The following is a 23,125-nucleotide window of genomic DNA, read 5'->3' as shown; positions in this document are numbered from 1 at the left end:
AGGGCTGGAAAAAAAATTACAGACCAATATCTCTAATAAATATAGATGTAAAAATCCTCAACAAAATACTTGCAAACAAAATCCAAAAGCCATGAAAAAAATTATGCAATGGGAAGCAGATGTGTCTCAAGCAGTTGAGCACTGCCTGCCACACGGGAGATTCTGGGTTTGGTACCCAGTGCCTTCTAATGAAAATGACTGAGACATCAAGCAGATGCAACAGACTGGCACAGTGAGATGACACAACAAAGAGTCACAATGAAGAGACACAATGAGGGACATAACAAGCAGGGAATGGAAAGTGGATTTGGCTCAACAGATAGATCATCCGGCTACCACATGGGAGGTCCAGGGTTCAAACCCAGGGCCTCCTGACCCATGTGATCAGCTGGACCACGCGCAGTGCTGATGCATACAAGGAGTGTGCCATAAAGGAAAGCCGAAAGCCCAGCACGAAAAAAGTGCAACCTGCCCAGGAGTGGTGTCACACACACGGAGAGCTAACGCAGCAAGATGACACAACAAAAAGAGACACAGATTCTTGGTGCCACTGACAATACAAGAGGACACAGAAGAAGACACAGCGAATGGACACAGAAAGCAGACAACTGGGGCGGGGGGGGGGTGGGCAGGAAAGGGGAGAGAAATAAAAAATAAATTCTTAAAAAAAAACAAGTAGGGAGAAGAGGTGGCTCAAGTAATTGGGTGCCTTCTTCCCACATGGAAGATCCCAAATTCAGTTCCCAGTTCTTCCTAAAAAGAAGACAAGCACCCAATGAACAGACACAGAGACTAAAAAGCAAGCACAATGGGGCAGTTGGGAGAAATAAAATAAATTTTTAAAAATATATATATTTAAAATAAAAAAGAATTATGCACAATTAAATGGGTTTTATCTCAGGTATGCGCAAGGGTGGTTGAGCACAAGAAAATCAATTAGTGTAATAAACCATATTGATAAATTGAAGAAGAAAAATTACATGATCCTATCAACTGATGCAGAAAGGGCATTTGACAAAATACAACATCCTTTCTTGATGAAAATACTATAAAAGATAGGAATTGAAGGAAACTTTCTCAACATGATAAAGGCCATATATGAAAAACCCACAGCTAACATTGTACTCAATGATGAAAGATTGAAAACTTTCCTGTTGAGATCAGACAAGACAAGGATGCCCACTGTAACCACTGTTGTTCAATATAGTGCTAGAGTTCTAGTTAGAGCAAGCAAGCAAGAAAAAGAAATAAAATGCCTGTAAATCAAAAAGGAATAGATGCGGGAAGAGGATTTGGCTCAATGGATAGAGCGTCCACCTACCACATGGGAGGTCCAGGGTTCAAACCCAGGGTCTCCTGACCTGTGTGATGAGCTGGCCACGTGCAGTGCTGATGCATGCAAGGAGTGTCATGCCATGCAGGGGTGTCCCACGCATAAGGGAGCCCAACGTGCAAGGAGTGCACCCCAAAAGGAGAGCCACCCTGTGCAAAAAAAGCATAGCCTGCCCCAGAGTGGAGCTTCACACACAGAAAGCTGATGCAGCAAGATGATGCAACAAAAAAGAGACACAGTTTCCCAGTGCGGCATGACAAGAATGCAAGCAGACACAGAAGAACACAGAGCAAATGGACACAGAGAGCAGACAACTGGGGGGGAAGGGGGGCTGGGAAGGGGAGAAAAGTAAATAAAAAATAATTTTTTTTTTTAAAAAAAGGAATAGATGAAACACTATTCACAGAAATAACAAAAAAAATCTACAACAAAGCTGCTAGAGCTAATAAACAATTTCAATAGAGTGTCAGGATACAAGATCAATACACAAAAGTCAGTCATGTTATTATACACTGTTAATGCAGAAGCTGAGGAGGAAGTCAGGGAAAAATTTTCATTTACAACAGCAAGTAAAAGAATCAAATATTTAGGAATAAAACTTAATCAAGGATGCTAAGCCCTTGTATTCATAAAACTACAATGCACTTCAAAAAGAAATTTAAAAAGAACTAAATAATTGGAAGAACATTCATTCCATGCTCACAGATTGGAAGACTAAATATCATTAAGACATCAATTCTACCCAAATTGATACACAGATTAAATGCAATCTCGATAAAAATTCCATCAGCATTTTTAAAACAAATGGAAAACATAATTATCAAATTTATTTGGAAGGGTAAGGGGCCCCAAATAGCCAGAAACATCTTTAAAAAAGGAAAATAGAGGACTCTCACTTACAGGCTTTAAATCATATCACCAAGCTACAGTGGTTAAAAAAAAACAGCATGGTACTGGTATAAAGATAGGGACATAGACCAATGGAATGGAATTGATGGTTCAGAAACAGACCTGTACATATACAGCCAAGTGATTTATGACAAGCCTGTCAAACCCATTCAGCTAGGTAAAACAGTCTATTCTAACAAATGGTGCTGGGAGAACTAGATATCCATATCCAAATGAAAGAAAGAGGACCCCTATCTCACACCCTATACAAAAATTAAATCAAAATGGATCAAAGACCTAAATAAAAAAGATATAACTAAAAGCTCCTAGAATATAGGAAAACATCTTCAAAACCTGGTGGTAAGTGGTGCATTCTTAAACCTTACACCAAAAGCACAAGCAATGAAAGAAAACATGGATAAATCCTCAAACTTAAACACTTCTGTGATTCAAAGGACTTCACCAAGAAGATAAAAAGGCAGCCCACTCAATGGGAAAAAATATTTGGAAACCACATAACCAATAAGGGTTTGATTTTCATTCTATATAAAGAGATCACACAACTCAACAATAAAAGAGTAAGCAATCCAAATTAAAAATGGGCCAAGGACTTAAATAGACATTTCTCCAAAAAGGAAATACCAACAGCCAAAAAGCACATGAAAAAATGTTCAATATCACTAGCTTTTAGGGAAATGCAAATCAAAATGATAATGAGATATCATCTCACACTGCATAGAATGGCTATTATTTTTTAAAAAATAGAAAATAATAGTGTTGGAAAGGATATGGAGAAATAGGAACACTCATTCACTGTTAGGTGGGATTGTAAAAGGGTGCAGCTTCTGCGGAAGACAGGTGGTGGTTTCTCAAGAAGCTAAATATAGAACTGCCATATAGTCCAGCAATTCCTCTACTAGGAATATATCCAGAAGAACTGAAAACTGCAACACAAACAGACATCTGCATACCAATGTTCATAACAGCATTATTCACAATTGCCAAAAGATGGAAACATTCCAAGTGTCCGTCAACCAATGAATGGATAAACAAAATGGATATCTATACAATGGAATACTATGCTGCAGTAAAAAGAAATGAAATTGGGACACATATGCTAACATGGATGAATCTTGAAGACATCATGCTAAGTGAAATAAGCCAGACACAAAAGGATAAATACTGCATGATCTCCCTAATACGAAGAATAAATGCATGGAGTTAATACCTAGAGTATAGGCTACTAGGAGATAAGAGGAGAGCTATGAAGGAACACTGATGCTTAATGTATGTGGGAAGTTTTAATTAACTTGACTGTAAATGTGTGGAAATGGATAGAGTTGATGGTAAACACATTACACTGAGTAGCAGCTGGCTTATAAACGGGATTTTGGCTAAATGTAATATCAGTTGAAAGAATAATCTAGAGAATAATCTAGGGACTGTATAACACAGTGATCCCAGAGGTGGATGAAAATTGTGTTTAATAGTACAAGTACAAGAATTTCCTTCTGAGAACTAGAACAGATTTACATCACATTGCAGGATGGCGGGAATGTGGAGAAACATGCGAAAAATACAATTAATGTAACCTATGGACTATAGTTAACAGCAATACTGTAATATTCTTGTATCAATGACAAAGATGTATTGTGTCGATAATAGGGGCGTATGGAAAAAATATGCCAAATGTAGTCAGTGGTAATAGTCCAATGATGATATCTCATAATCTGTCACAAATGTTCCACGACGGTGTGGAATGTTGGTGAAGGGTTGTCATATGGGAATTCTACACATGTGCTTGATTGTTTTGTAAGTTCACAACTTCTATAATAAAAAATACATTTTAAAAAAACCTACTGGAAACGATATCCTTAATGATGAAATATTTCAGACATTTCCTTTAAAATCAGGCAAATATGCCTGCTATCAGTGATACCCTTCAGTATTGTACTATATGTTCTAGTCAGGCTAGTTAAGATAGAAAAAGAAACAAAAAGAATAAGAATTACAATGAAAGAAGGAAACTGCTATTTTATTTGTAGATGACATGATTTTGCACATAAAAATTTTCAAGATAATCTACAGGCAAACTATTTGCACTAAGAAGAGTTAAGTAGGGTGGCTGGATTGAGAGTTAATACACAAATATGAAATTAAAATTTAACAAGAATCTCCAGGAGGGAAGTTGGGAATCAGAAAGGAGGATGGGGCTTTGGCTGGATTTATAAAATTTATTTTTTAAAAAGAATAAAGAGAAAATCTAAAATATTTGTTAAATTTGAAAAAAAAAAAAGTGTTATGTTGCTTGTACATGTACCTAACAGACTTTGTTGATTTTTATTCTAAAGCATCTAGTTTCTGTTATTTTGTTAACATCTCAATTTTCTTTTGTTGAATTACCTTTCTCATTCCCCAATCTGTGTAGTTTGGGTGGCACTAACCACTCCCATTCTCAAATTCCTGGAATAGATGTATGACCCAGGTCTGGACAATTAACCTATTCCCTTCTCCAAATGGTAGTTCAGGAATGTGTATGTGACCCAAACTGGAAGCATAGGATTCAATCCCAAAATTTTTACAGGAATAAATGGGAAAGGAAAGTTCTCTTTCAGCTGAGAATGCTAAACTGAAAAAACATGTTAAGTACCTACTTAAGAGTGAGACAACCCACAGATAAGAAGAGCAAGAGATGGAAAGAGAAATAGAGAAAAATCTGAAAACATTTTGCCCTTAGACCTAGTTACATCTGAGTTCAAATGAGTTGAGATGTGATTAGATCTAGCTGCTAAAACTTAGTATTATTGTTGAGAAACAATTTTCCTGGATTTTCCACATTGCTACACAGAAGGGGACTTCTGAGTTAAGAGTAGTAAAAGGATATTTGAAAATTGAGAGCCATAGAAACTAGAGATCATGTCTTTCTAAAGATAGAGACCTCCAAAAGCTTGAAGAAATAAAGTTCTCTCCTTCCCCTCCCTGGAGACCTTTACTTACATTCTAGGGTAATAAATCTATAGACACATTCCCTCTAACCCTTGAAGGAGAGTTGTTTAGTAATATCTCTAACCTTTGGAGGGGAGGATGGGCAAATATGCCAGCAGCCTACACAAATGCAGAGTCTCAATTTCAAGACTCTTTCCTGTGATACAAATCCACTGCATGCATAAAAAAATATCTGGTCTATCTGGCCCAGATCAAATCACCCTATTACAGGGATGGAGCATAGGGAACCAGCACAAAGATATTGTTCCTACCACTGTGTTTGCTGTAAGTAATAAACCATTTAAATCTTAGAACCAGAGGTCTTCTAGCTGTACATGTATAAGGCTAACCTGTTAGCTTACAAGCAGGGTATTATCAGTCTATTCAGTTTCAGACTTAACAGTTACATAAGGCAATAATATTTACAAAGCAATATTTCCTTTATTATTTATTGATTCATTCAAAATACTCACTGAGAGCCTACAAATCTATGCATCATGCATTTTCCTACACAACAACAAAAACAAAAATCCCTACCCTCATAGAGCAAGGAAACAAACAAAACAAAATAAATAAGTAAAATACAAAATATTTAAGTAAAATTAGGTGATGAGTGCTATGAAGTGGAAAAAATTAGAAAAGGTAACAGGAAGTATGAGGAAGGGAGATTTCAAATTTATGTGAGGTGATCAAAGAAAATCTTAATAGCCAGAAATAGCAACTATGTACAGCAGAGGAGGCATAGAGAGATTGAGGGGTGAAGAATTTTCTTGTTAGTTTTTATTATTATTGAAATAAATGAAAATGCTCTGATGATTGAGGTGATGAATGTACAATTATGTAATTATACCAAATACCACTGATTGTACACTTTGGATGAATTGTATGCTTTATTAATATGTACCAATAAAACTGATTTGCTAAAAAAAGAGAGAGACTTTAACAGATACAATGATTCTTGAGTAAAAACCTAAAGGAGATAAGGAAATCAACTCTACAGTTACCTGAAGCAAGAGCATTCTAGGCAGACAGAACAGCAAGTGCTAAATCCATTCAAGGAAGAGCAAGGAGGCCACTGTGGAGTGAGTTATAGAGAGAATAGTAAGATCACAGTTCAGAGAAAGATCCTGGGTGAGGGAAAGCTGGGCCACAAAATTATAGCTCTTTTTAAGGACTTGAGTTTTTACTGAGTTACACGGGAAGACTCTGAAAGATGCTGAACAAAGAAGTGACATGATCTCATATTTTAAAAGGATGGCAAAAGCTACTATTTTCAGACCAACAGACTTGTTAGGAGTTTCTAGAAGAGAGATGGTGTTGAACTGGAGTGACCAGAGTAGAGGTGGTGAGAAGTGGTCTGATTTTAGAGTTTTTTAAGTCAAGAGATATGCTGAAATATTGGGTGAGGGTATTTAAAGAAAAAGAAGAGTCATGGATAATGTCAAGGTTTTAGATTTGAGTAAACACAAGAATGCAAGTTGCCACTTACAGAGACGGGAAGGACTGATTTGTTTTTTTCTTTTTCTTTTCATTTTTTTTTTTTGTCTTTATTTATTTTTTCAATATTACGTTCAAAAAATATGAGGTCCCCATATACCCCCACCCCCCTCGCCCCACTCCTCCCCCCATAGCAACAATCTCCTCCATCATCATGAGACATTCATTGCATTTGGTGAATACATCTCTGAGCACCACTGCACATCATGGTCAATGGTTCACATCATAGCCCACACTCCCCCACATTCCACCCAGTGGGCCATGGGAGGGCATACAATATCCAGTAACTGTCCCTGCAGCATCACCCAGGACAACTCCAAGTCCCAAAAACGCCTCCACATCTCATCTCTTTCTCCCATTCCCCACACCCAGCAGCCACCATGGCCACTTTCCCCACACCAATGCCACATTTTCTTAAATTACTAATCACAATAGTTCATGAATAGAATATCAGTAAGTCCACTCTAATCCATATTCTATTCCTCCATCCTGTGGACCTTGGAATGGTCGTGCCCATTCCACATCTATATCAAGAAGGGGCTTAGATTCCATATGGATGCTGGGTGCAATCCTCCTGCTTTCAGTTGTAGGCACTCTTGGCTCCATGGTGTGGTGGTTGACCTTCTTCGCCTCCCTGTTAGCTGGCTGGGGTAAGTCCAATAAACCAGAGTGTAGGAGCTGAAGTCTGTTGAGGCTCAGGGCCTGGCTATCATATGGTAAGTCCAGAGATTCAGGTCCCCTGGGTATACACTAAACCCCAGCGACAACTACAGTTCTGGTAAAAGTAACAGGAGAGGCTTGTGAAAAAAGATTACATCTGAGTCCAGCTCCATCACACAAAGATAGGTTTATGACACAGGTATCCAAAAGAAGCCTGACAAATATAAAGACTTATACCAGAGTCAAGTGATACAAATAGCCCTAAAATATGAATGGACTGTGTTGAAAATGGAAAGTGAAGGGAATTTGCTATCCCTCTTAGGATGAGAAGTCAACACTTCTTAATAAGCAAAACAGCTGGTCAATTTCCACCTCTTGTGAATCAGACCATATGCCTACTGAGGATGGAACAGTAGGTTAAAAGGTTTGCTTGTGGGTATGCTGGCTACTATGTTGCAGTATTTAGTCAGGTCCTTCAGGAAAGAAGCACCACTTGGGTCAAGTCATAATTAAAGGGAGACACTTTAGTTTGTCACTGCAAATCCAAGGCTGATAATCTTGTAATTTACTATTGAAAACTGAGCATCCCTAAACTTAAACAGGAGGCTTTAACTACACAAACATAATGTACCAGTTAAGTCTGGGATGTGGGAGAAGCCTGATGTGCTAGGCTTCAACCATCCTAACAAACATGATATTTACCCATATTATAAAAAACTATCCATCATGAAACAGCATGGGAGCAGGAACTAATTAGTTGTGCATCCTTTCCACAAAGTTATTCTAAATGGCCTAGAGGCAGAGGCCTGGATAGAGACTGGTAAGCTTAGGATTTGCAGAGTTTCTCAGTAGTGGCACTACTGCCGTATTTTTTAAGGAGGTACCAGAGATTGAACCCAGGACCTTGTACATGGGAAGAAGGCACTCAACCACTTGAGCTATATCCTCTCCCCATTACTGTCATTTTTAACTGGGTAATTATTTGTTGTGGGTAGCTGTCCTGTATATATACACTGTAGGATGTTTAACAGGATCCCTGGTCTTGACCCAGTAGATGCCAGTAGCACAAACCCCCTCTCTCTTTGTGACAATCAAAAATGTCTCCACCCTGCCACATTTTCTAATGGAACAGCAACAATCCCCCAAGTACAGGGCAATGACTGTGAAGAAGAATGGTCCACTGATGGGCCCTTGATATTGACAATTATGCTTATGAGCTTTTGCTCTTGAAATTGCAACTTAGCCTAGTGCTGTAGGGTGCCTAAGAGTTACCTCCTGAGAGACTCCATGTTGCTCAAATGTGGCCTCTCTCTAAGCCAAACTCAGCATCTGAATGTATTACCTTCCCCCCAGCATGGGATATGAATCCCAGGGATGAGTTTCCACCAAGGGATTACTACCAATCACCAATGAGTAATGCAACTGGAAAAAGACCTTGAATAAAAGGGGGGAAAAGTAAAGACAAATGAATATATTTGGCTAAAAGACTTCAAAGTGAGTCGGGAGGTCATCCCAGTGGTAACGCTAATGCACATGTATCAGCAGGATCTCACAGACTGCCAAAGTAGATACTACCCCAAATAGTGGGGCTCCTGAGGGCTCTAGAGATACCTAGGTCCTACAGTCACAGATAGCTCTGGAGTTTAGTGCCTTGCTAGTGGGCCATACTTCGGAGTTTGTGCTCCCGAGTGTGACAGAGTTGGACTCAGATGTGACTTCTCTACATATGCCTCTTCTGTCCCTTCTATTTGAACCTATAGTCAGTGCTGGAGTTGGTAGGTGTATGTCCAAGAGACTTGAATCCTTGGGCTGTCCATGTGCCAGCTGGGCCCTGAGCCTCTATACAATTGCAACTCCTTCTCTCCAAGTCACTGGACTCACCCAGGACAACTAACAAGGAGGTAAGGATGGACAACCACCAAACCAGGGAACCAAGAGAGTCTATAACTGCAAGCAAGAAAGTCACACCCATCAGCCATAGGGGATCAAGACCCCCTCTCAATTAGAGATGGAGTGGACATCACCATCCCAGAATCCTCAAGAATGGGGAAAAAATATGACCTAGAATGGAATTCTACTGGTATTCTACTATAGACTTATTGGTATTCTAGCAATGGAAGAAATTATATCATGGATGTGGAGATAGTAGCCCCTGGAGGTGCTGAAGACAGGGAGAGGGAAGAAGAGGTGACTATGGGGGGGAGGGGGGCATTTCTGGGATGTGGAATTGTCCTGAATGTCATTGTAATGACTGATACAGGCCATTATATATCCTGTCATAACCTACAGAAATGAGTGGGAGAGAGTGTAAACTACAATGTAAACTATAATCCATGCATAGTGGCAATGCTCCAAATGTGTTCATCAATAGCAATGAATGTACCAAACTAATGGAAAGTTGTTAATGTGGGGAAGTGTGGGAGGTGTGGGGAGTAGGAATCCCTTGTATTTTTTTGTGTAATCTAAGTATCTTTTAGAAAAATTTAAAATATATTTTAAAAAGTCTCCAGACATTGACAAATGTCCCCTGGGAGGGAGGACAAAATTGCACCTCTGTTGGAGAATCACTAGGTTAGGATGATGGGCAAAAACTTTTAAAGACATACCAGGTAATGGTTTAACTCAAGGACTAGGATTTGGAATTTAAATCTACTAAGCTTATAAGAAAGTATTGTATTGCATTGCATAGGAAACTCTCAACAAACAAAGGCTTGTTATTGTTCAACTCCTAAAACAATTCCCTGGAAACCCCAACTCCTCACCAGCAGAAAGGCAGCAAATGTAGGGAAGATCTCAATAAGCAATAAGGGAATCCCTTCCAATATCCATCACAGCTATGATCATGAGGAAAAAGAATAAAGATCCTCCTGGGGGGAGAACAATATTGGCTAACAAAAAATTTCATTTCACTACCAATGTTTGCTATCCCTGTTCAATGAGATATTTATAGGCTATGGATTACAAATCTCTGTAGGTTGCTACATCTTTTTCTCTTCACCAATTGAGAGTTTCTGTTGTTCTTACACTGTTTTTCTTTTATCACTGACCAGTGGCTTTATTAGCAGTTTTATTATATATCATTTAACCATAAGTTGCTAGACCCTGAGGAGCTCCATTCAAACAGAACAGAGAGAAATTACCCAGAGATGCTAGATTTAAAGCTAGACACAATATTAAATGAGGCTTTAAATTGTCTTCCTTTGTTGGTAGATGGGTGGTGAATGCATTGGAGGTTGTAGGTGAAATATTTGTATTACGTTAGGTGAGGGCATTTTTTTCCAGGATACATACAGAAGGGAGCACGAATTCACACAGTGGAAGAATCAGAGAAAATATCCTTTTGTTGTGTTTACCCAGCATCCACTCCCCACTTGCCATGGTCACAACACCTACTTTTTCTTTCAGTGAACCATCTCTCCCTGATTCTCAGTCTATATGGCTCAGACGTGGCTGACCACACTTCCTATTCCCAGTTCCAGTAGTTAACACCTGACCAAGGTCTGGCCTATCATCAACAACCATCTTCCTGACCACAGGATCAACAATGGAAGCCTGACCAGTTTAAATTCAATGAAACATAATTCCAGGACTTTTGCTAGAACTATGGATAACTTTTTTTGTTAGGGTTGTGAAACTAAAAGAGTATAAGCCTGGAGCCACCAGGGAGTTCCACATGGAAAAAGCCTACCTGAGAGAATATCTAACATAAGAGAAAACCACTGACCATGTCCAAGCCATTGTTTGAGTCCTGAACTCATCTGTGCCTAGAGAGTACACACCCGTTCTTCCTAATGCCCTGAGCTATTATAAAGAGTACTGAAAAATCTATGAAGTAGTATTACCCCAATATGCAGACAAAAAAAAATCTGAGGCTATAAGAATTAAATCATTTGCCTAAATTGATACAATTAATTACTAATGGTAAAGATGCAACACTACACCAGTCTAGCTCTAACATAAACACTCTTTCCATCACCCCACACGCCCTGTATGGAAGGTGGTCTGAAACTTCATAATTATCTGTAGCCATAATTTAGGTCCTCACATGAAGTGAGTGTTCTGTTAACATTTGTAATTCATCAAAAAAGGAAGATTCAAATGTCTTCCCTTCTCTCAATTCTTCCACAATAACTTGCCCGTTGTCTGACACATTTCTGCATTTTTTTAGGCTACTACTATGAAGGACATGTCTACTATTCACCATCTTAATCCTCTCTCAAAAATCAGCATATCACTGTATAAAACCACAAATGTCTCTCAGCTGAATCACTTTAATCCTGGAATGCCAGTTCCTGTCATGGGGTATATCAAGTTCCAAAATACAGGTATGAAATCAAAATCTGCATTTTTTAGGCTACTACTGTGAAGGACATGTCTACTATTCACCATCTTAATCCTCTCTCAAAAATCAGCATATCACTGTATAAAACCACAAATGTCTCTCAGCTGAATCACTTTAATCCTGGAATGCCAGTTCCTGTCATGGGGTATATCAAGTTCCAAAATACAGGTATGAAATCAAAATCTTAAAAAGAAACCATCACCAAGGTCTAGCTACTGTTAAGTTACAGTTAACTGTGCAATAGTCAAAAAAGGACATTCATCCTACAAGTGAGGACAGTGTTGTTTCTGCCAATTGTTTAAGATATTTAGAAGAGCTACATTAACTTCTAGAAAGTGACAGTTATTAATATAGTCAAATCCCTTTCAAATACCATTATTTAGGGTAAGAGGGAAGGGAAGGGAGACAGGATTTACAAATAAAAGATCACTGATGTTTTTTAAAAAATCTGTTTAAAGACCATGAGCAATTTTTGGCACAGCTGGCATATTCATTGAAAATGAGCTTTGTTTCCCTACAAGGTCCAGATCAAAAACTCACTGAATTCAATATTCACATCCAGATCAAAAACTCACTGAATTCAATATTCCATTTTTAAATGTATCCAAAAATGCCTATTTTCTGGCTAAGGTCCATTGCTTTCTTAGGTTTGTTTACTTTTTTTTTTTTTAAAGATTTATTTGTTTATTTAATTCCCCCCCCCCCTCCCCCGGTTGTCTGTTCTCTGTGTCTATTTGCTGCATCTTGTTTCTTTGTCCGCTTCTGTTGTTGTCAGAGGCACGGGAAGTGTGGGCGGCGCCATTCCTGGGCAGGCTGCACTTTCTTTCTCACTGGGCAGCTCTCTTTACGGGCGCACTCCTTGCACGTGGGGCTCCCCTACACGGGGGACACCCCTGAGTGGCAGGGCGCCCCTTGCGCGCATCAGCACTGCGCATGGGCCAGCTCCACACAGGTCAAGGAGGCCCGGGGTTTGAACCGCGGACCTCCCATGTGGTAGACGGACGCCCTAATCACTGGGCCAAGTCCGTTTTCCCTAGGTTTGTTTACTTTGTCTTCACTTCTAGCAGCTAGCTTTGTTTTTAAGAAATTTTTTTTTTAACAAAGAAACCATGTTTTATCACTTCATAAAAGTTATGGTATACAAACAGCAGACATAGACAAAGGCCTAATAATAGAAGGCCCCACAAAGCACTGAGGGCACAACCCCAAACTGATTTTTCCTTTTCCCTAGAAGTAATCACTATCTATCTTGAAAGTTGTACATACATTACCTTGATTTATTTCATATTTTTAAAAAATATATTCACTAACCAATTAAAAAAAGTAAATGTATATATGTAAGACTTAAAACATTCAGTTATACATAAAACACCTACATGAGAAACTGTTAACAGAGAAGTCTGACATTTATATTCAAAGTACTAAATCACAAATGACAATGACACAGAAAAGCCTATCCCAGTATAGCAGTTTGATATGGTTATGAATTCCAAAATAGATATTGGATTATGTTTGCAATCGGGTCTGTACCTGTGCATGATTAAGTTATGATTAGGTCTTTGATTGGCCCACGTCATTATGGTGTTGAGTTCCCGCCCCTTGGTGGGTGGGGACTCACAGGTAAAAGGCCTGGCAAAAGATAGAGTAGGAGGGGTTTTGATGTTGGAGTTTGGATGTTGGAGTTTGATGCTGAAGCTGGAACCCTGGGAAGCAAGGAACCCTAAACTCAGAGAGAAGCAAGACCCTGGAAGGGAGGAACCCAGGAAGCCGGAACCCTCACAGACGACGGTAGCCATCCTGAACCAACACATGAAAATAGGCTTTAGTGAGGCAAGTAACGTACACTTCATGGCCTGGTATCTGTAAGCTCCTACCCCAAATAAACACCCTTTATAAAAACCAACCAATTTCTGGTACATTGCATCAGCACCCCTTTGACTGACTAATATACCCACAGTGCCCCCTTGTTCCTCCCCACTTCTGGTAGGAGCCCATACTAACCCAAAAACACCATTGAAAACATAAAAAGTTTACAACCTATCAATAGTTTTCTTAACAACTATACTCAGTTCAAAACCACACAACTGATCAATAGTAAAGCTTGGACTGTTTCTCTAATATTTTTTTAATTAAATTTATTCCTAGTGTAACCTATGACTCAAAATTAAGAGCTACATGACTATGCATCAGCAAATAATTATAATACCATATTCTATATTATGAGAGAAGCATGCATATAAACATATGTATATATATATATCATGGTAAGAAGAAATCAGTCTCTTGCTTTACAAAATTTTTTATTAAATATAAATCTAAAGATCCTTATACTTTTCTAACATAACTGCTTATTAATGATTGGGATAGCAGTTTATCAAGTTATTTGTCATTAAATTATCTTAGACAACTATATTGTTTACTTCCCTTTAATTACCCTACCATTGCCAATTTATCCAATACATAAAAAGTAAAAAAGCATGACAAAGTGATGACACTTAACCAGAATATATAAATGTGGAGTAAATTCAGAATGGATGTGAAACATGACAGTGACTAAATCCATCATACATCAAAGACTTTACACTGAAATAAAAAGAGATGCTTGTAAATGTTGCCTTTGCCCCAGGAAAGCAAAATTTGCAAAACCTTGGTGAAGGTTGAAATGATGGTTAACCTGTATAAGAATAAACATAAAATATACATAGAGAATATGTTATTTTTGAAGAAAATATAATTCAAAAGTCAGGACATTTTACAACCATCAGCATGAAGCAAGAGATGGTATAAGTAACATAGTGGCTATTGACACGTTACCAAAACCAAATGTTAGTATAAGAATAAAATGCATTTTCTTCCTTGAATGTGAGCTTTACAAGAGAGCCCCACTAACAGACAAGAGTAGCTTGAGAAATCTTCCCAAGCTGAAGACTTTTTGAAAGAAGGGTACAGACCAGAGAACTGTTCAATTCCAAAAAGAAAAAATGCATCCAAGAAACAACAGCAAGCAGCAGACTTTAATGACCAAGGACCAACTTTTCAACTTTGTTGTCACAAAGTTGCAGCAGGCTTTGTGATTAAGCCAGGAATCCTCTATTGTTCCACAAACCCCAGGACACATAGCCAAGAAAAAGAATTTCTGCCTATATTTTAATGATGCAATTCAAAGCCATCTAGCCTTCATTTTAGAGGCAAAATTCTCCTTAACTTTAATGACTCAAGTCCATTTACAGACTTAATCATCAGGGTCTAAGGAGATCAATTAAAATTTTCAATTAAACTTGACTGCATTTTATGGAGATAGTTATATCCTAGTTTCATGAGTTTTTGGAAATACCACTTGAGAATGTCAATGATCTACTGAACTTAGATCTAAGTCTTTACTTCTAACTGTATATTACATATGCTACTTTCATGTAGTATGAGAGATTTAAAAGCAATGTCATTCATAAGTGTAATTTTAAAGGTACATTTCTGACTGAGTCGATGTAAAGAGCATTTCTGAATACGAAACAAATCTAGAATATAAAAAATTTACATCAAAATGCTAAGGCTTATTACCAAACAGTTATAATTAATGGAATATTAAGAGTTAAGAGTTTCCCCTCCTCCAAAAACGATTAGCCTTTCCTAAGAAAATACCCTGCAAGTAAAATATTGCATACTGGAAAACTGATTTCAATTTTTCTACATATAATTGGTATTATTTTACTTACAAGAGAGGACATTTTTTAAATGTCCATTAACAGTTACTCTACCTTTCAAATATAAGACTCATTATCAATTACAAAAATTAGTTTGATAATCTTTTCTTCTGTAGCATTAACTGACTAATAAGAAAAAGTGCAAGAGACATTCTAACCAGGAAAATGTGGCAGTAACTTGGGTTTCAAATGTGGTACCATAAAATGTCTCAAGTATTTGTTACTAATATTTACACAAATTTTTAATGACTCACTTTCTTCAATAAATCAGAGTAGATTCCAGTTTATCCCTCTAATGATGCCATTCCTTTAATCACTTGCATTCTGATACACTTTCTTGAGTGAAAAAGGAAGACAGGGAATTACAGTCCACATGCTAGAAAACTGCACATTTAACTATTGCACACATGTGAATATATCATACTTGGATGGGAAATTAAAGGAAAAAAAAACACTGAAAATCACTGATTTCAGTCACGAACTCTTTGCTCTATTGCTTTGTTATACTGATGAGATAATGAGTACTCTCTAGTTCAACTCCTAACTCTTTATTCAGCTTAGTGTTTGCTTCATTACCCTTAGTAATTGTAAGCTGGTCTATGCATTTAAGATGTGTGTTCCTTATAACTTAAAACAATACTTAGAAAACATATAACCTGAAATAGGAATATTTGTAAAATATTGCTCAAAAAAAACCTCACACACATCAACAAGAGACAGAAAACATACAACTAAGAGTTTTCTATATTATTGAATTTGAAAAACAAAATAAGTTTTAAAAAGATTAAGTAAACATGATTAAGGGTAGGAGAAGAGGCTGGTTAAAGATTTGAGAAAGTAACATTTAGCCTTCCTATACCACTTTTAAGCAAATGCTTGTCATTTAAATGAAAGGAAATTAGGGTAATAATCCAACAACTGATGATAATCTAAATGAAAGAAAAATAATTTAGGAATCCAGACAAACTGGAAATATTTAAGTTAAAATCCATTTATGGAACAGAGAGTATCTGCAACTGCAAGCAAGATAGTTCCATCCATCTGCCCCTTGGGATCTAAGCTTCTAACTGAGAGATTTGGGATTCCCCAAAATCCTCAAGACTGGGGAATGAACAATGGACTACTTCAGAATGCCTTCCAATTTTGATGTCCAGATAATAACACTTTTGTCAGCTGATCCAGAAGCAAAGCGCTTGCCTAAAATGGTTTCAAAAAGAAAATTCTTACATTAATTTTTTTAACTTTCTATTTTGAAATACTTTCAAACTCACAGGCCAGTTACAAAATTAATATAGAAAAGTCCACCATCACCCTCTACTCCCAGATACCCAGATCTAGACTAGACTTACTATTTTTCTATTATAGATATTATTATTCTAGCAATGGAAGAACTTTCATCATTGATATAAAGGCAGTGGCCACCAGAGGTTCTGAAAGGAGGGAGAGGAAAGAATAAGTACAACATGGCATTTTTAGGACACTGGAATTGTCCTGCATAACACTGCAATGATGGATACAGGCCATTGTACATTTCGTCATAACCTATAAAATTGTATGAGGCAATGTGTAAACTACAATGTAAACTATAGACCAAGGTTAGCAGCATGCTTCAGTATGTATTCATAATTTTAACAAATGTACCACCCTAATGAAAGGTGTAGTTAATGTGGGAAAGTGTGGGAGGGGGAGGGGTGGGACATATGGGACCCACTAAATTCTTTCAGGTAACATTTATGTAATCTGAAGCTTCTTTAAAAATTTTTTAAGGGAAACGGACTTGGCCCAGTGGTTAGGGCGTCCGTCTACCACATGGGAGGTCCGCGGTTCAAACCCCGGGCCTCCTTGACCTGTGTGGAGCTGGCCCATGCGCAGTGCTGATGCGCGCAAGGAGTGCCTTGCCACGCAGGGGTGTCCCCCGCGTAGGGGAGCCCCACGCACAAGGAGTGCACCCGTAAGGAGAGCCGCCCAGCGCGAAAGAAAGTGCAGCCTGCCCAGGAATGGCGCCGCCCACACTTCCCGTGCCACTGACGACAACAGAAGTGGACTAAGAAACAAGACCAGCAAATAGACACAGAGAACAGACAACCGGGGGGGTGGGGGGGGGGAATTAAATAAATAAATAAATCCTTAAAAAAAAATTTTTATTTTTTTATTTTTTTAAATTAGGGAAACAGACTTGGCCCAGTGGTTAGGGCGTCCATCTACCACATGGGAGGTCCGCGGTTCAAACCCCGGGCCTCCTTGAGCCATGTGGAGCTGGCCCATGCGCAGTGCTGATGCGCGCAAGGAGTGCCCTGCCACGCAGGGGTGTCCCCCGCGTAGGGGAGCCCCATGCGCAAGGAATGTGCCCCGTAAGGAGAGCTGCCCAGTGTGAAAGAAAGTGTAGCATGCCCAAGAATGGTGCCACACACACAGAGAGCTGACACAACAAGATGACACAACAAAAAGAAACACAGATTCCGGTGCCACGGACAACAAAAGCAGACAAAGATGACGACGCAGCAAATAGACACAGGGAACAGATAACCAGGGTGGGGGAAGGGGAGATAGATAGATAGATAGATAGATAGATAGATAGATAGATATATAGATAGATAGATAGATAGACAGACAGATAGATGATAGATAAAAATTAAAAAATTTTAAGTATATTTCTGATTATCCCTACTGAGTTACAGTAATCTAAAAACTATAAAAACCTGATAATATGAGAAATTTCTAATTAATTACTTTGTACAAATGCAAAAGTCATTCCATTTAAATAAATGTGGTGCATATTATTTTAATTTCCTTTATATGGAATTAGGTACTTTTAAGATGGGAGAATAAACCTATTAATACCAGGAAAGATAAAATTAAGGCTACCATGTAAGAAACTGAATTTGGAAGTTTTATACTTCGTAAATTCAAACGTGATGCTAAGCATTTTACCTAGATTGTCTCATTATACCATCATAACAACATTATGAGGCAATTTTATCATCCCAGTTTTATAAAAGAAGAAACTATGGTTTAAAGATTAAGTAACTTGCCCAAGATCCGACAGAAGAGCAAGTAGGAATGAAATTCAGATTATGACTCCAAAATAAATGGATCTTCTTTCACGTCACCCTACAACCTGACAAGAAACACCTACTTCAAAATTTTCAGTATTTAATTAATATCTACTAAGGGGTACAATATCAAGCTTATAGTGAGTGGTGATGACCTATTGTCTGAAAATTAATCTTAGTCTGACAATTATATACGAAGATTTAAGAAACAACTCCAAATCATATAAAACATTAAATTTTAAAAAGCTGACTATATAATATATAAAAAGTGAAGCAATCTGAAAAATTTTGTAGAAATACACTAAATATACTTCATCTTAACTAGATATTCTGAACTCCAAAGGAAAAACTTGAGAGGCCCTTTATTTTTGTCAGCCATAACAGAAGCTTCATATGAGTAAGTAGGGTTATAGTTACACTTATGGACTAAGAAAGAAAAAGTGAATAATTGGTTGGGTTGGATTCCTTCACTCTGGTTCTAATTTGTCCTCTATTTAATCCTCTCAACTTTCCCCCAAGATCTCGGAGACTCTCTTCCAATTCTGGGTAACTAAGTCTCAAATTCAAGAGCTCCTGCAAGTTTAGACGCATATGCAGATACTCTGAAATGAAGACCATAAAAATTTAATAATAGGTAAAACATTACAGAAGAAACTGGGATAATTATTGACTTTTTTTCCTTCTCCATAGTTTTCAGTTTTTTGTTTTTTGTTTTTAGGAACCCAGGACCTCACATATGGGAAGCAGTCACTCAACCACTGAGTGAGCTACACTGGTTCCCCAGCCATAGTTTTTTTAACTGAATTAAAAGCATTTACCTTTTATAACAAAACTAAAAATGGGAAAGGAAAAGAGGAATAAAGGACTGGAAGTTTGGGAATGAGGGAAGGAAAAGCTGGAATTTTGACTGGAAAAATCTAAACATCTTATTCTTTCCAAATTAGCTGAATCCTCGAAGACTTGGAGCTCTCACTAAGTTCAAAACCATGGCCTGCTTGTTCCCTTGGATCTGTTAATAATAAAGTAGGTTAACCACACTAAGTAAGCCAAAGACAAATGAGATATGCAACAATAAGGAGGCAACCCAGAGAGCTATAAATACAAACACATAGTTCTTAATTTTTAAGAATGAATTACATAAATGAGGTATGAAAAACAGATTTAGAGTATACTAAAACTGAAAAGCAAAACTCAAGTAAATAATGAAGGACACATGAATTTCATAAGTGTGGGAAAACTGCAAATATAATATATACATATCTATAACCATTTTGACCTACTCCTTTATTATAAATCAATATTCTGTATTAAAATATTCTTTAATCAACACCATGAAAAAACACCCAAGGCAGTTTTGAGTTCTATCAAAATACTGACTTAAATCACGCTAGACTTAAGATAATTACTTTGGTCTCCATGAAACAGTTCTCCTAAAATACATTCACATTTTTTAGCTTTCTTTAAAAAAAAAAAATTCTTATTTCAAAACAACATATATAAGATTTGTCCAATTTATTGTTACCAAAACATTCTAACAGATAACACTTCAGACTTCTCTTCAAAAGAATACATTCATTTAAAAATAAGTATAAACTATAATCTATTAACACAGGAGTCCAATTTTAAGACAAAACATTCATTTGTATAACAAGTCCTTGGATTTCCTTTTTTCTATTACTGAAATGCAGTTTACTAATCTGGCCCTTTATTTACGAAGATAATGACTTCCTGCTCACTAGATCACTTTGTATTAGTCTCATGAAATTAAATTAATCTTTATAAGCAATATTTCAATCTACAAATGGAAACAAGTACCTCACAATATTTTGGTATTAAATATAATTGTTGGTTTTTCAAAGGTGATCATTTCAGTCCTCTGTTCCCTAACATTTACTAAGTAATAGCTGTCTTGGAAACACTATTGCTGTCTAGGTGGTGGGTATTCACTTTATAAATGAACTTTCCTGCATGTTCAAAATTTTCATAATACTAGAAAAAAAATGTCAAATTTAAACTGTTCACAAACCAGAATTATAGCTACATAACAGCTGAAGATGAAATAAAAGCAGTTTGTCTAACAAAAGTCTGAATTATTTCTTCTAGACTTCTGACGTCACCAACCTTTGAAGTACTGCAGAAGTTGCATTAACAGGACACTTAATTTTAGAGGGTGCATATTTAAAGCTGCCAACCATCAGTGCAAAAAAGAAACAGCTTAACAGAAGGTATTTCAAGGAAGAAAACAGAGAAAAGATTTGCACATATCCATGTATATCTAAGTACTCTCTTATATACTCCCAATACATTGGAAGCATATTTTCCTTGGCTAACGAATACTAGGAGAAATCTCTTCCTAGATTACAAAAGATACATTCACCCTTCCTTTGCATTCTTCACACTGACAAACGTGGCATTTCACAGACGTATTTTCCTTAAGTCCACATAGGTATACCAGAACTACAACACTGCATTAGGGAAATAATTATATTTAGCAGTAGTTTGTTTTAATCCTGTTCCCATTCCATGGGTTGAAAAATATTTTCTAGTCTGTAATCACAAAGGCAGTTTTGGTATATTCTGTTACCGATTTTACTGTTGTAACATACAGTGACTCCTTTCCAGAACTTTCTTTTTCTTAAAATATCTCAAGGGAAATGATTCTTCACCTTTAGAGCAGTTTACATCAAAGTGCCAGTGAGACCACTATGAATATATGCAGCTTCTGAATTACAAAGAATTTTTTTTAAAAAACTTCATTTTTAATAACCATAACATATAAAAAACGAAAATGAAAGGCTACCAGCCTTTTTTAAAAAGTATTAGATTTTTGGATCGCACAGCACTGGGTATGAAAATCACAACTGCACAAAGTAAAAAGTGACACTTTCCAGGAAACTCTTTAATTTGTTCATGCATTAACCTGGCCCTACCAAAACCTGCCATCGTGTTTCAGAACGTTCATCCTAAGGGAAATTCGTAGAGTAAAACGTTGACCTGAAAGAGCCTCCAAATAGCAAACTCTACATGGCAAAGCAGAAATTGATCCCCCGTCTCCGCACTAGTATCACATAAAAGACTCTGCTGATAAGACACCTCTAGCCAGGATGGGAGGGGTGTTGGGAGGTGGAGGATAAAAGTGGAAGGTGGAGAAGTCCGCACGTGGGAAAAGGGCTGGGGCAGGACTTCGGGTGTCACGAGAAAACACAAGACACCCGAAGTGGAGATCGGGGAACACCTCCGGGTTGGGGGGCGGCGGCACCAGCAAGAAGGCAGCGCCAGGGAGAGCACCCGCGGAGAGAAAGACGCCGGGTGTAATGGGCGGTGGCTACAGTCCCCCTAAACCACCCCACACCCCAAAGCCCCTCGTCCGCGAGGGGGCGGGGCCTGTCCACGCGCCACCGCCCATTCGCGCCGGCACCCGCCCCCTCAGCCTCCGGGTCCCGGCTTGGTGGGAGGGGCGGGCCTCGCGGGGCCGGGTGTGCGGCGCGGCCCAAGCCCCAACCAGGAATGTTCCGCCGTGGCGGGGAGGATTGGGAGGCCACCCCGCAACCACGGGCGTGGCTGGGGGTAGGAATGGCTAAAAGCGTACGAAATCCTTCGCAGAGCCGCCACCGCCAGGGCCGAATCGGGCGCCCCACTGCGGGCAGGGGGTGTTGCCCCCGCTCTCGGCTTGCCCTCCCTCTCCTTCCCCCCCTCCCTCGGCGTTGCCCCGGGCAACAGCGCCTACAGCCGGCTGCTCAAAACGCACCTACCTAGAACCTGACAAGCCGGAGCCCCTCAAACACGGGAGCCAGTCGCCACCCCGCGTCACGGGGGCCGCCACAGCCAATAGGCGCCGCTGTCACGAACCTCTACAGCCAACCCCGCTGCACTCCGGTCTCCGGGCACCCTCAAAGCCGCAGCCAATGGGCGCGGGCGGAAGGCGGGCGCTGCCGCCTGGCCCCCACCTCCCCTCTGCCACCTCCGTCACCTCCCAGGAGGCGGGGCGCGGCCGACAGTCCCGGACCCCGAAGGGGGCGGGCCTCGGACTCGAGGCCGGGTGGGCGCGCGTGGAGCCCTGGCCTCGCGGCGCGAAGAGGAGGGGGCGAGTGTCGTGGCTGCGGCCGTTTGCGCCCCATCCCCGGCCTGGGTGGGGCCCGAGGTCCGCCAGCCCGCGCTGCTCTCCCCGCCTCGTAACCCCGCTCCTTTCTACCCGCGTCCCGGGCTGCCAGTGAGTGAGGGCGGGAAGGGGCTGGAGGCGGTCGGCGGCGTCACAGGAAACTTTGGGAGGCTCTCTGGCTGTGGCCTGGAAGTGGCCAGGCCGGAGGTGATAAGATGGGGCCGCCTGGAAGGGAGTAAAGCGAGCCGGCAGCCGGAAAGGAATTCGGAGGGGGAGGCGGAGGCGTGATAAAAATGTTAAGTGTGCCCGTGGGGTGTTGGGCGAAGTGGAGCTGAAATATCAGGGAGGGGAAACTGCTTTGGGTCCGCGGCCCCTCCACCCCTGAATACGCACTTTTCACCCTCCTAATAAGTCACTTTTTTCTATATGTTCCCACATTGTACTTATTTACAATGTTGTGTTTTTTGGGTTTTTGTTTTTCGGGTTTTTTTTTTTTTTTTTTTTTTGCCTCTCCAGTGGCAAAAGACTAAAGTCTCTTAGACGGGAAGAACTGTGTCTTTCTCATTC

The 23,125-nt window shown here is 39.3% G+C and overlaps 1 protein-coding gene across 5 annotated transcripts in view; it reads right to left on the bottom strand.

The window, feature by feature from the left end:
- FER (FER tyrosine kinase) overlaps positions 1-22,791 on the bottom strand; it is a 574,904-nt gene extending 552,113 nt beyond the window's left edge. For 2 of the 5 annotated variants that reach the window (XM_004484087.4, XM_071209303.1), the window contains exon 1: positions 22,212-22,341. The gene's annotated coding sequence lies outside the window, so the exon portion shown is untranslated. Of the gene's footprint in view, positions 1-22,211 lie in introns of all 5 variants that reach the window. The other 3 variants (XM_023586245.3, XM_004484088.3, XM_058276948.1) reach the window with 3 other exon arrangements.
- Positions 22,792-23,125: the final 334 nt, after the last annotated feature.

Source organism: Dasypus novemcinctus, chromosome 2, assembly GCF_030445035.2.
Source record: "Dasypus novemcinctus isolate mDasNov1 chromosome 2, mDasNov1.1.hap2, whole genome shotgun sequence".
In the NCBI taxonomy this organism is placed as follows: Eukaryota; Metazoa; Chordata; class Mammalia; order Cingulata; family Dasypodidae; genus Dasypus; species Dasypus novemcinctus.
This window is presented reverse-complemented; position numbering and strand designations above follow the sequence as displayed.